Source organism: Elaeis guineensis, chromosome 4, assembly GCF_000442705.2.
Source record: "Elaeis guineensis isolate ETL-2024a chromosome 4, EG11, whole genome shotgun sequence".
Taxonomy (NCBI): Eukaryota; Viridiplantae; Streptophyta; class Magnoliopsida; order Arecales; family Arecaceae; genus Elaeis; species Elaeis guineensis.
In genome coordinates, this window is record NC_025996.2 from 3581082 (window position 1) to 3596481 (window position 15400).

At 34.2% G+C, this 15400-nt stretch overlaps 1 long non-coding RNA gene across 1 annotated transcript; it reads right to left on the bottom strand.

Moving 5' to 3' along the window:
• Nucleotides 1–11336: 11336 nt before the first annotated feature.
• Nucleotides 11337–11965, bottom strand: LOC140856843 (uncharacterized). Its single transcript, XR_012140445.1, has 2 exons — nt 11558–11965; nt 11337–11467 (listed from the first exon to the last, which is right to left on the bottom strand). It is a non-coding gene; the product is annotated as an uncharacterized lncRNA (long non-coding RNA).
• Between the last annotated feature and the right edge of the window lie 3435 nt (nt 11966–15400).

Below are 15400 nucleotides of genomic sequence, written 5' to 3' on the forward strand. Positions count from 1 at the left end.
GCTAGTCGGATAAAGTATCCATGCAAGAGATGTATCAATATAGTATGTCTCACATAATACTTGTTGAAGAGCATCTGCTATGTTATAGTATAGATAAGAAGTATACTTGCTGGATATGGCATGGGGAGGATGATCCGAGTGAACTTGTGCACGACGATGACAATACTGAAAATGATAATGATGCTGCTGAACCTATCGAATATGATAGTATAGGAAAACTATTGGATGATTTACATCAAGATACTTATTTAAATGTACGCATGAGTACTAGTGCATTTAAAGGCAATTCTGATCATGAACACAATATCCAGCTTGAGATAGAAGGGATTTCTGAATAGTTTACAAAGCTTGTAATGGATGCATGAGAGCCACTCTATCCAAATTATACAAAATTTTCTAAGTTAGAGTTTTTGATAAAATTACTTCATATTAAAACCATAAATCGATGGAGTCAGAAGTCATTTGACCAAAATTTGATATTGATTAAAGCAGCTCTTCCCGATAGAGAGAGACTTCCGAAATCATATTCTGAAGTAAAAATATACATACAGAAATTGAGACTTTACTATATTCTTATACATGCCTGCAAAAATGACTGTATATTATTTTATAAGGATAACGAATAAGTAACTGAATGTTCGAAATGCGGTGAGCTTAGGTACAAAATCGATAACAGAAAAGGAAAGAAGATACCTCAAAAGATTTTGAGATATTTTTCATTGATTCTAAGACTTCAAAGGTTGTATATGTCCATAAAAATAGGTGAAGAAATGAGATGACATTACGAGCAGCGGGTTCCGGAGGAGAACATATTTAGCCATCTGACCGACTCCGTAGTATGAAAAGATTTCGATGAAAAGCATCCGCACTTTACGAGTGACCCACGCAATATCTGACTTGATCTAGCGACAGATGGATTTAATCTCTTTGACAATTTGAATACTTCCTACAGTATGTGGTCTGTGATGCTAGTTGTATATAATGTATTACCTTGAAAGTGTATGAAAGAATCATTTATTTTTATGTCACTATTGATTCCTGATCCGAAAGTATCAGGTAATGAAATTGATGTATATCTACGATCGTTAATCAATGATTTGAAGGAGCTATGAGGAAACGGAGTATAGATATATGATTCTGTGAGTCAAAAAAATTTTAAGTTGCATGTTCGATTTTATGGACCATAAATGATTTTTCTGCATATATAAACTTATCTGGGTGCAGCACCAAAGGATATCTGGTATGTCCAATATACAACAAAGATGCATCCTCCTTACATTTAAAGCATGGATAAAAAATATATTTCATAGGTCATCGACAGTTTCTACCTGATAATCATTCTTGGAGGATCCGTTACAACCAATACATTGATGGTAAGTCCGATCGATGTCCGCCACCTAAGGAGTTAAGTAAAGTAGAAGTTTTAGAATAACTTGAAGTCATTGAAAACGTCTAATTTGAAAAAATATCGGATACTCGCAAGCAAAGCGTACTGAAGTTGAGCTGAATTGGATGAAGCGAAGTATCTTTTTCGAACTATCATATTGGAAGCAGCTAATACTTCATCATAATCTGGATGTAATGCACATTGAAAAAAATATTTATGATAATATCATCAGTATTGTGTTGAATATCTCAGAAAAAATAAAAGATAGTACAAAAGCTCATCTTGATTTGTAGAAAATAAAAATTCGATCGAAGTTGTATTTAGTTTGTCGAGGTGATAGATTTTTTATGTCACCTGCATGTTATTTGGTATTTGGTGAAGAAAAAAAAGTTTCTATGGATGGTTCAAAATTATAAAATTTTCTGACGCATACGCTTAAAACGTATCGTAGTGTGTTGGAAACAATGATGGTAATATCTCTAACATGAAAAGTCATGACTCCTATGTGATGATGCAATGCTTGCTTCCTATGGTCATGCGTGGCTATTTGGATGGTGATGTTCAAACTGCATTGATTGAGTTGGGAGTGTTCTTTCGAGAACTATGTTGCCAAAACTTGAAGATTAACTTACTTGAGAAGTTTGAGAAAGATATCGTACTCATTCTTCGTAAGTTAGAAAAAAAAAATTTCATCATCATTTTTTGATGTTACGGTGCATCTGGCTATTCATCTTCCAAAAGAAGCTCTTTTGATCGGACTGGTACATTATCGGTGGATGTATCCTATTGAAAGATAAAAAAATTATACATACTTTGTCATATCAGTTATAAGATGTAAATATATTTTTAAAATTTAAATTTATTTTTATTTATAAATTTTTGTTTATCCTAAAAAAGTATGTGTGCAATAAAGCATAGTCTGAAGGGTCTATAGCGAAAGCATATATAGCTACGGAGTGTGTCACGTTCTGCTCAATATATCTTGATGAGATCAAAACAAGATTCAATTGTATAGATCATAATACAGACCGTGAATGGAGTGAAAATGAACCAACACTGTCTATATTTAAACAAGCGATTCGACCTATTGGTGGAAGGAGATATGAATTTATGGACGTGAATGAGCTATCCAAGGCATACTTCTACGTTTCAAATAATTATGAAGAAATTGAAGATTTCATTGAGTAAGTACCATCTTAGCATACTGTTTAATGTTCTAAGTAATTTTTTTATATCGATGTAAAATTAAAAATCATGACTTGTTGCAATGAGCACAAGAGCATACTATGCAGAGAGAATAATACGGATGTTGATGATCGACATAGGAGAAAATTTGCAAAATAGTTTGGTGATCTTGTAAGTTGTACTAGTAATATGTTATTTTTAATAATTATAGAAATAATTATTTGAACCAACATAAATTTTTTATGTTATGGTGTAGATGAAATATAAGTATTTCAATAAAAAAAAAGGTACGATCGATGAGTTGTACGATTTAGAATGTGATCCAGATCGAAGGGTTAATCACTACGCATCCTGCATCATTGGAGGAATGAGATTTCACACAAGGGAGCTTGAGATGCAACGATGGATCCAGAATAGTGGGATTGCTACGATAGGATATGAAGGAGAAGAAGAGATTGAATATTATGGTGTACTGATAGATATTATAGAACTGAAGTATGGGTCCAGTAATTCTGTATTCTTATTTCAGTGTGAATGGTGGGATATTAGCAATAAAAAGATCGGTATTCATATTGATCCACACTTTATCAGTATAAATTTTGTACGAACATGATACCAGCATGAGCCATATATATTAGCAACTCAAGCAAAACAAGTAATATATTTGAAAGATCTAAAATATCGAGGTAATTGATATGTTGTACAAAAAATAACACCTAAAGCCATATATGACATACCAACCCGATTAGAGATGGATGAAAATTCAGATTTATATAAAAAAAAATTTTTCAAGAGGAAGAACAAATATTAGCCAAGCTTTTTGTTGATAAAGAACTTATAACAGCTCCTTTGAATAGGGCTGATCCACCGTCCAACAAAGTTGAAGCTAATTTTGTATTTAATCTTGATGAGTCAGAGGGCAACGATCAGTTCATAAATGATGATGAGATAGAATACGATATATATATCAATTATTGTGATTCGGAGGAGAATCTATACATTGAGGAAGATACGAATATTGATGAGTAGATCTATATTCTTTGTTCAATCTTCTCTTGTAATAATAGTATACGATATAATTTTATTCATTAGAATGTAATTTATTTATTATTATTATTATTTAATATTATATTTATTTATATGTCAAAAATTATAGGCATCAGGAGACAGACAACGACATTCGCATTCGCAGTCTACCCCAGAGGCTGAGGCGCCTTCACTGATTTCTACTGCCGCACCAGCTCCATCGCCAGAGGGTCCTACATTGGCAGGTCCGAGTGAGACAGATCTGAGTGAGACGAGTCTGAGTGATATTATTATACTTTTTATATAATATTTTTTTTTTTTTGGATAGCTATCATACTAATGATTTATTTATTTTTGTTTCAGGCCAGTCTCTACTAGTGGTGAGGCGAGGGCAAGGTCTATCGAAGAACTTCGCGTTAGAGCATTGGAGATGCGAGCACCTAGGACAGCATCTCCATATAGAGATACCACCTCGCTACACTAAGCCCATTAGGAGATGGTGCGAGCTGTGGCGCAGATCGAGTTGGGCATCATATGCTGTAGCTATACCTTTGTGACATTTTTCGATTGGCATCACGTTGTACCGATTCAGAGAGAGATTTTTTATATCCAGTTATAGGTAAAATAAATCATACTGTGAATATTTAATTAGCACGGTATTCTTTTAATATTTGTTATTAGTAAGGTGTATTTGATATTATTGATTTTGAGGAGGATCATATGCGGTGAGCCGTGGACGCTCATTTATCTTTGTATTTCAAGAAGTATCGCCACCGCATCCATCAGCATTGGTACCATGTGATGCAAGATCATGGGGTGGAGGCAGCACGGCAGCGGCTCTATGACAGCATCATTATGAATGATTGGGCTCTCATATGCCGGCATTACGAGAATCCGACATATCATGTTACACATCCAAATTTTTTTTTTAGATTTTAATGATTGTGTCATTTATTCTTAAATTCAGTTTGTTACCTACTAATTTGACTGCTAAGTGTACAGATGATGTGTCCAGAATGCTGCAAATTGGACGAGACAGACCATATCGCATTATGGGGGTTCGAGGTCGTTCGCTCGTCATGTAGAACAAATGGTAAGTAATTTTTAGTTAGTATATTTTAACTCTCTAACTATTTAAAAAATTTTTAATTAATTATTCTTAAATTGTAGAGAGATGCAGAGTGACAAGTCTCCTGGTAGGATTGATATCTACCAGCGGATCCACCAGCGACGGTCAGAGAAGTGAATGATGGGGAGCCAGGATCTTTTTATAAGTTTTTTTAATTATTTTTTCATTCGAAGTTTGATTTTTAGTACGAAATTAAAATAACTATAACTTTAATTTTCAGGACTGTATGATAGACATCAGATCCCAACCTATCTCTAAGGACTCGATCGCATCCACAAATGATGAGATCTGTGATCAGATGCTTGGTATAAGATCCTATTATGTTAGGGGTCTAGGGCATGGGATCAGTACTCCCTCATCCTCACGTTTGTCCAGGACTGACATCCATGCTGCCTGCGATGTTCGGCTGGTGGAGGTACAGAGGCAGGTTGAACAGCGAGCTGATGAGCTGACTGCACGCATCGATGAGTACCAGTGGCTCCAGATCCAGATGATGGAGCGGATAGCACAGATGGAGTAGATGATGAGCTGATGAGACAGCAGTAGGTTGGTCCGAACTCTCCCAAGAGCTCTCCTTCGCCAGTCTGTTTTTCTTCTACAGATGCCGACACTTGACGACTTATTTATATAGCTTTTTATTTTTATTTTAGATCTTGTATAATTTTAATTTAATATAATAAAATAATAAAATTTATTTATAAGTTTATTATGTAAATTTTTTATTTTTATTTTTTATTTTTATTTTATAAAAATATTATAAATATAAATTAAATATATATATTCATAAATTATTTTTTTTTTAAAATATGTGTAAATTATTAGCGATGGAATTATTTCTAACAAAATGTTGGTCGCCAAAAATCATATTAGCGATGAAAAATTGGTCGTAAATAATTTTTGAATAAATTAAAAATATCAAAATTTTATATTAAATTAATAGTGATAAAAATATTTTTATCATAAATAATTAAAAAAAATTTAACGATAAAAATTTACGTCAGAAATTATAATATTTACGACATAAAATGTACATTGCTAATATTTTTTTAAATTTTATTATCATAAAATTATTAATTAAATTAATAGCAATGAAAATATTTTTATCGTAAATAATTAAAAATTTGTTAGTGATGAAAATATGCATCAAAAATTATTTTTAAATTTTAAATTTTATAAATATTTTTAATTAAATTAATAGCGATGAAAATATTTTTATCACAACTAATTAATATTTATTAGCGAAAAAAATATCCATAAAAAATTATCATATTTGCAATGAAAAATTTATGTTGCTAATATTTTTTTTTAAATTTAATTTTTATAAAAAATTAAATTAAATTAATAGCAATGAAAATATTTTCGTCATAAGTAATTCATACTCGATGAAAATTTATGTCGAAAATTATCATATTTGCGATGAAACATTTACATCACTAATATTTTTTTTGATTTTCATAAAAAATTTTAATTAAATTAATAGTGATAAATATTTTATTAGCGACATAATATTTTGTCGTAATTTTTTATGATTAAAATTTTTTGTTGTAAATAATTTTCGAAAAAAAAAATTTAACGATGAAAATTTTTCATCGGTAATATCGATATTATTAATAAAAAATTTTTTCGTCGTAAAAAATTATCAAAGACATCATTATTTATGATTAAATATTAGTGACGAAAATTTCATTGCTAATAACCATTAGCGACGAAAATCGATTATTAGCAACGAATTCTTTTCGTTGCTAATATCCTATTATTTCGTTGCTAATACCCTATTCTGTTGCAATGGAAGTCCAAGACAAAGCTCCTGACCAGCTAAAGGACCTTAAGGTGAAGCTTGCTCCATCTCCGACCTAACAAGACTCGCACCATTTGCCGCCGCCTCACCAAGCTCCAGATCTACACCCTTCTTTGAATTCTCCCTTCTTTTCAACTATTACAAGGAGAGAAAAAAATATCTCCTTTTAGTTCTATAAGTTCTTGCTTGCATGTCTTTTTCTTCCATATTTCCTTCCAATATTATTTGCTGGCAGGGGCAGACCACACCAATTTTTATAGAAGGGCCAAAAAAAATATAAAAATAAATAAATATTAATAAATAATTAAAATTAATTTAAATAATTTTTTTCAGATCATGATGTATAATCATATATATATAAGATCTGAGATGATTAAATCTAGTGGTTCATAGTATGGTCAAGATGGGTATTGGTACGTTGTCCGATGATCACAGATTAGGATCTCTTTATCAAAATCAGCAAACTCATCAAAATAAAGTTCTTTTTGAAATCAATCTCGAAGAGATAAATTTTTAGAGAGAGACATAAGTTTAGAGAGAAAAAATTTTAGAGAGAAAAATTAGAGAGAGAAAATAGAGAGAGAAAAAGAGAAGAGAGGGGAGAGAGAGAATAGAGGAGAGAGAAAAAAGTTTTTTTTCTTCCTTTCTTTTTTTTTTTTTCTTTCTTTTCTTTTCTTCTTTTTTTCTTTTTCTTTTTCTTTTCTTTTCTTCCTTCTCCTTCTTCCTTTGGTTTGGGCACAGAACAGGGGATTCATACGAATCTCCTCATTTTCTCCAAAATAGAGGTCCTTGCACCAGCATACGGACGGCTAAAGATGCGCTTGTGGCGGTGCAACCACAGCTCTCCGATTCAATGACCGATGGCGATGGATGGCATCGGACGGTGCCGAAAGAACAACGAACAAGGATGGCCAAACAAAAAATAGAACACTCCGAGCATCCAATTTTCTTCCAAAAAATTAGTAAATAAAACTCGAAAATCTTAATCTGCGTTCAAGAAGAAATCAAAGAGAAAGTTTTTTTAAAAGTTTACTCGGCTCTTAGGGGTGTTTGGGTCATAAATTCACTGTCACAATACTTTTAAATTGAGAAAAGAAAATTAAAAAAAATAGAAGAAAATAGGAAGAGGAAGAGGGATTTTCTGACAGTGTACGATGATTAGAGGTAGTAGAAATTTCCACCCCCCGACGGTCTGTCTCTGTTTGCTGGTTAGGTGGATTTTAATTTATTATGGCGTGGATAGTTTGGCTTTGCATCGAGTTTTGAAGAAATAATTTGGTAACCACTAAGGGGTTAATGGTGTTGGATCGAAAGGTGAGGGGTTTAAGCTTGATGAGTACAAATCTGGCATTATAGGTGTCCTATAATGGTAATCTCAAGTGCTATTTTATTGCCCAAGTAGCATGTTCTTATGAATTAAAACTTAAGCCTGTTGAGTGTTTGTGTTTTTCTATCATTGGAAGAATTTATTTATCAGGGCATGATTCTCCATTTTTTGCTAGTGGTATTGCTACATAAGGTTCCTTGATTGCTTAAGTATGAGCATGCTAGATTACTGCATCTAAAATTGCCTTCACTGACCCTGAAAAAGAAATCTCAACTGCTCCCTGCTATCAGATGGTGCATGCCCTTGTACTATTCTGAGACATGCATATCCGCATACGAAAATTCGTATCGAATAAAAAAAAATAAAAAATAAAAATTTTATTATAATACCTTTTTATAATATTTTTATTATAAAAAATATTTGAGATATTTTACTTTATCATTTTTATATATTTTATTTTAAAAAATATTATTATTATTATTATTTAAATATTATCTAAAAATATTTATTCAAAAAATATAAATTTTTAGATAAATTTTTTATCTTTAAAAGAACAACTCCTAAAAGATAAAAAGTAAATTGTCTAAACATACAGCATGAACAGAATGCCTGTCGTGTAATTTTTATTGCCCATCACTTCTCGACCTAACTACAAAATTCAAGTTTCACTCTCCATCCATAGGCGAGTCATGGCGTGAAATCAAGTGTCAGACCAAACTTGGGAGACCCATCCAAGGCCTCGGTGTAAATTCTTAGGAGAGATGACCAAAAAGGGTTTCATCTAGTGTTGTAACGTGCTGCCAGCTTTCGGAAGTTGTTGATATTTGACTTGAGAATAGTTTGGGGATCAACAACATATTGCCCTCCAACAGTAAATATGTTTTCGTTGGTAGAGAATCTTACCACGCCCTTCTGCATCTCATACAAAATGGTACACGTATGAAGCACGGAGCGTGTCTCCCATCTCCGCCCTAATTAAATAATAAATATTAAATAGATTATTTAACTTAATCCAATCTGAATAATAAGTGAGTTAAATAAATTGAATTGATTAAATATCTAAAACTCAAATCTGACTTAAATATTAAATAGATTATTTTATTTATGATTTATATTATTCTAATTTAAATCTAAAATTATTTATGATGAATTGGATACGGATCAGATTGATGTGTCCGGTTATATTTTATCGATTTTAGTGTGAAGTAATATTTCATGGAAAAAAAAAGAGAGAGTAGCAAAAAAAAAAAAAAAATCAACCGAGGCGGTTTTAACTAAAGTTAAATAGAAATGATTTCGATGATGTTTTTAAAAATAAAAAATTATTTGATTTTGGTTTCCTGATCGCGATAAACTTTCTGATTTGAATATGATATGAAACCAAACCCGACACTGAACCTGGCATCACACCCAAAACCAAATATATCCAAGATTTGTTATTTTCTTTATATTTAGTATCAATCCTGGCCATCTATCTAATTCAATTTGTACCGTTTATAGACCTTGGATGGGTAAAGGACTAAATAGACAAACCCCAGATGCTAGAGAAATGGCTTTTGTCTTCCCTTTGGTTCTTCTTCAAATGCTAAAGAAGCCAAAGGACATATGCTAATTAAAAATTTTTAGTTTTTTATCTAAAGTTTTACGAAAAAGCACTTTCATTTTGAGTCTTATTAACTTGTTTTCAGCAAAATCTGCGAGCCAGAAAGCCCCTTAATTAGGTTCCAATTATCAGGATCAACTTAATTGTTAGCAAGCTTGGGCACAACTTCTTGGACCAAATAGTGTAAAGTCTGATCTACAATGCAATGTTCGGTTATCCGTCATATATGTGTTGATGAAACACATAAGATATCGTACAAGGAAATGAGGGCAGTGCCTCGACAGAAAATGACATTACACATCTACCTGAGGTCAAGTTGCTTCCAACAATAAAAGGTAAAAAGTAAGTAGCCTAAACATACACCAGCATGAAGCAAACCATCTAGGGTGATCCAAAATTTCATCAAAAGAATGCCTCTCATATAATTTTTATTGTCTATAACTTCTGGACCCAACTAAAAAATTTAAGTTTCGCTCTCCATCAAGAGAAATTTTAGTCCAGCTCATTAAGCCCAACTCATGGAACACCAACCTACTAAATTGAAACGAATACATCCAAATTTTTTGGATCATTTTCAAATAATTTTTATAGATAGTCGGTTTTGGTTTTAATTTTAAGGAACCAGTTTAAATTGGTTCAATTTCAGATATACATCCAAACCAACCCGGCCCGTTACATCCTTATGAGCGCTTCCCAAGAATCAGCGAATGCCATGGGGAGTGAATAGTGTGAGCAAGACCGACTTACGGATATGACGGTTGGAGACTTCGAAGTTTTCCCATGAGAAACAGAGGCATGACCGACTGGTAGATCATGACAGAGAAGTCCGGGCCCACTTATCCCAACAATGATTAGGTCACAATGTCATGATGCCATCAAAATTCATCCGATGGCTATGAATTTTGAGAAAATAGGACCCCAAAGAGGTTTTTTCATCCATAACGAACTCTAGAATGAGTCGGACAGAGCTCTAAGAACATAGATTTTGAAAGAAGAAAATTTTCTTTATTCATTCAATATCTGATTAGAAGACCCTACTTTTTTATTTATATGTGCAAGCATGTAATGATAAGAGCTAAAAAAAAAAAAACCCTACCTTTCTCTTGGCCTTTTTTCCTTCTTCTCAGTATATCCTCTTTCTTCTTCATGGGTTGCCACAGGATCCCCATCAAGATGATCGAGAAAGAAAACGAGAGAAAGATAGAGGTTTTTTTTTTTTAGCTCTTATCGTTGCATGCTTGCACATATAAATAAAAAAAATAGGGTCTTCTAACCAAATATTGAGCGAATAAAGAAAATTTTCTTCTTTCAAAATCTATGTTCTCAGATCTTTGTCCAACTCATTTTAGAGTTCGTTATGGATGAGAAAACCTCTTTGGGATTCTATTTTCTCAGGATTCACAGCAGCCATCGGATGAATTTTGATGGCATCATAACGCCATGACCTAATCATTGTTGGAATAAGTGAGCCCGGACTTCTCTATTAGGATCTATCAGTCGGCCATGCCTCTGTCTCTCATAGAAAACTCCAAAGTCCCCAACCGCCACACCTGTAAGTCGGTCTCGCTCACACTGTTCACTCCTCATGGCATTCGCTAATTCTTGGAAAGCACTCACAAGGATGTAACGGACCGAGTTAGTTTGGATGGACATCTGAAATTGAACCGATTTAAACTGATTGTTTAGAACTAAAACTAAAATCGATCATCTATAAAAAATATTTGAAAATGATCTACAAAATTTGGATGGATTCGTTTCAATTTAGTAGATAGGCGTTCAATAAGTTGGACTTAATGGCTTGAAAGCAAGTGCCAGACCTTGGGAGTCCCATCCAAGGCCTTGGTGTAAATTTTTAGCGGAGATGACCAAAGACAACTTGGGTTTCATCTAATGTTGTAACGTGCTGCCCTCCAACAGTGAACATTCATTGGTAGAGAACCTTACAATGCCCTTCTGCATCTCATACAAAATGGTACACGTATGAAGCACGGAGCGCGCCTCCCATCTCCGCCCTAATCAAAAAGTGATAGAAATTTATCAATAAAGAAAAAGAAGATTTACATTCTTTCTATGAAGCATTTCGCCAAACATTTTCTACTCACCTCACAGCTGGGCACCGGGGGCCAACACATGGATCCTGGGGTGATGAACGATGACCTCGCCTCCTTATCATCGCCGGTGAAGAAGTTGTGGAGTTGTGCAGATCCTGGTCGCCTCAAGGCCTTGATATCAGCGGTGAGGTGAAAAGGAGATGAAGACAACTAATAAAGAAGATGCCAACTGGAAGATGACGGTGATACAGCTCCGGACGCCGGTGGGAAAAATTTTTATTGGTTGGACGGTTCAGATTTTTCTATAATTTTTAATAAAATATTATAAAAGAGCACAGTAATAAGTACAAACAAATGGTGTCTTGATAAGCACGTCAGGATCCAAGCAGAAATTTTTCTTTTCTCTTTTTGCGCGGCAGTTTCTAAATTTTTTTGGGTAAGCCAGTTTCTAATTTTTTTTTTTTTTTTGGATAAAGTCATTTTCTAATTTAGAACACCCAATTTCCACAACCCCCACCCACCCCCTCCCTCTCTTTCTCTCTGCCTATATATTATATACCAACAATTGGATGGAAGCCTAAAATTCACATTGAATGGAGAAGTGACTTTGGATGATTTGTTGTCTGTTCTAAACTATGGATATAGATTCTCCAAATAATATGCCACACTATTATATAGTTGTTCACTTTCCCATATTCAATCCCTAATCAATCTTCGTAGGGGGTATTTGGTTGGGGGAGTAGGAGTCTGGAATCAGAATCAGAATGGATGATTCTCATTCCAACCGCTTAGTTGGGAGCAGTCCCATTTTAATTTCGATTCCATTCCGATTTCGATTCCAGAATAGAATAAGAATGGATCAATCTATATAAAACTCAAGAGATGTCGGGTTCGCAATCAAAATCAGAATGGGAATAAGAATCGGAATGATTAGGAATCGAAATCAGATGATCCAATCTTCTGAAATATTTGGTTTGTGATCGGAATCGGAATTGGAATGAAAATTTGAGTCCATAAAGGAGAGTAAAGATTGAGTTCTATATAGATTGAGCTATTTTTATTCCATCCCAGAATTGGAATGGGACTCCTTCCAATCAAACGGTTGGAATAAAAGTCATCCATTTTGATTCCGATTCTAGACCTCCACTTCTTCCAACAAAATACTCTCTCAATCTCTACTCTTCTCTATGGATTTCAATTTGGATTCCGATTCTATTTTGGAAGGTTAAGAAGCCATCGATGTTGCCGTACCTCCACCAACATCAAAACCTTGTGCATGATAGGCAACCATCTGGATACGGGCCCAAACTCTCGTGGAATTCACACCTTCCAAGAGCATATCTCCAATAGAGTTGGTGAAGTCATTGGAAGTTGATATCAATGACTTGGGTTTAGGTCCCACCCTCATCCAAATTTCAATCCGGTTTCCTGCCCTAATTCACCAAAAAAAAGGAAAAAGAGAAAAAGTGCATATAAGCTGTTTAAGAAAGCAATCCAAAAGTGCATATAAGCTGTTTAAGAAAAAGTGCATAAATCTTCATTTGGCTGTTTCCGTAGTCCGGCAACGAAGCATAGAGAATGGGAGCAGGGCATGGGAAGGCTGGGAACGGCTGTAGCATCGCAAAGATTAACTGATGCAATAATGATATAAATTCACTTTGTCTCTTTGTGGTTGCTTACCAAAGCAAACCATGTCAAAAGAATGAATTCTTACCAAACTTATTTGAACAACATCAATTTACACAGAAGTTCAAAACAAGGAGATTGAGACATTAATGCTTCGTAGAATACCTCAGATATGCTCCATGCCTTCAGCTTATGAAAGCTGATGGCAAACGTACAACTTAATAATACCAAATCAATAAAAAAAAAAAGAAAAGGAAAGGATCAAGGGGAAAAGTTGGTTGGTACAAAGAATTAGATAACTTGCCCAGCATAAATATTTGCAAGAATGACAAATGACTTTGAAACAGAGACGTGTTAAGGAAAAGGGAAATTCCAATTTTTAGTTTATGGACAGATAGAGCAGCTAATTGCCTGAATAAAAGCACTGATGAGTTCAAAAGAGGTAAAAAGGAGAGAAGAAATGAGATTTTAATTTAGAGAGATTGTGCCAAGGGGGATGCCCCAAATTGAGAGAAACAAGAGGATAATCAAAGTCTTATATCCGTACTAAGAAAAAATCCAGTTGTCGGAGATCCCAACGCCACCAATAAAGGCAAGAGGGTGAGAAATTACAGTTTGGCAGGGTGAGGATGGATTGGGAAAGCTAGGGAGGCCGAAACTAGGTTGTGCCAAAAATCATTGGGATGGAATTCAGAGCCACAGATCGAAAGTTTAGGGGGAATCGAGAGGAAATTAAGATTCGAGCGGGTGATGCTGCCACGTGTGCTCTCCGTCGGCCGTTGGCAACGTGAAGCTCTGAAGAAAAGATGAGGCAACTGGAGAGGAAGGGAATGATGCGAGCACAGATGTCAAAGCAACCGTAGATGATCCATATATCGATCCATCTTCACAGCTCTCGAAGAAATGGGATGATCCAGATTCATTTATCTGTACAAATCTCAAAATAGTTACTGCAAGATCAAGATCATCCATCCGTTTGCATAAATCTCAAAACAATCTAAATATTCATTCACGTACACAAATTGCGAAACAACAACATGGGTGATTTGAATATTTATCCATATACATAAATCTCAAATTGATCCATGATTAAATTTTTCATTCATCTATATAGATCTTGAATCAATCTAAATATTCATCTGCATAGATCTTAAAACAATTATATGGACGATCTTAATATTCATTCATCTACATATTTCTCAAAGCAATCAGTAGATGATCAAAAATATTCATCTATTTATATAGATCTTAAAAGATGTTGGAATAGGCCAAAAAAAAAGAAGAAAATATTTTTGCCACTTGAAATGGTAGGCTAATTTCATCTGCTAGTCTGAGAGTTGAAGGACTATTTTTTATCAATTGAAATGGCAAAATAACACCATCCGCTAGTCGTAAAGTTGAAGGACCAACTTGGAGTAATTTGAAAATTTGGATGATCTGTTTAAAATCTTTTAAAGTTGAGGATATCTTTGAGATTGATCTTAATTTGTGTTGCTTCATCCAAAATTATCAATAAACAACTTTACAATTATAATATTATATAATTATTATCAGGTTGTTCACAAACAATCAATCTCTAGTTTGAAACTAAAATTTGGCAAACCATTTGCTGATATCGGTTAGTTACATCACTGCAGATTACTTCCTGTAGAGATGATATTCTTATAAAGTTCTCATGTTCTGTTATCATGAGCCATCTTTGCAAACAAGCCCTTTAATATTAAGCCAAATTCCGTAGGGCAGCGGGTAATCATAAGAAAAGAACCATGTAGAGTTTATTCATAAGAAAACATAGCAAACAGGTGCCATACAAGTGAGCTGGCCATAAGAGATTCACTGGAGGAACCATTTCCATGAGGAAGACCCTCATTATGCATGCTAGGAAATGAGTAGAAGCTAAAGGATGCATCAATAAATTGAGGGTAAGCATGATAGGGTTATTGGTTACTTAGAGGCAAGACTAGATCGAGGAAGCGGTATGCATGGGGGGTGCATGAGTGACAAGAGAAGGGTAGGAAAAATAGAAGGATTTTTATGCAACAAAACCAGCCAAAATCAACCAATAGGCTTGCGACAATTCATAAAGGAAAGATCCTGGCAAGAGTGGAATGCTTGAGCACCTAACAAAGAAGGTGATGTGCTAGAACTGGTAATTTGAGTAGGACGATGATATCGATAATCCCCTTTTGTTTGCCAGAAGATGTATGCATGAGGAGACTTGTGGACGTAAAACTTCTTGTGTTCGCCTGAACGGAGATTATGTGTATA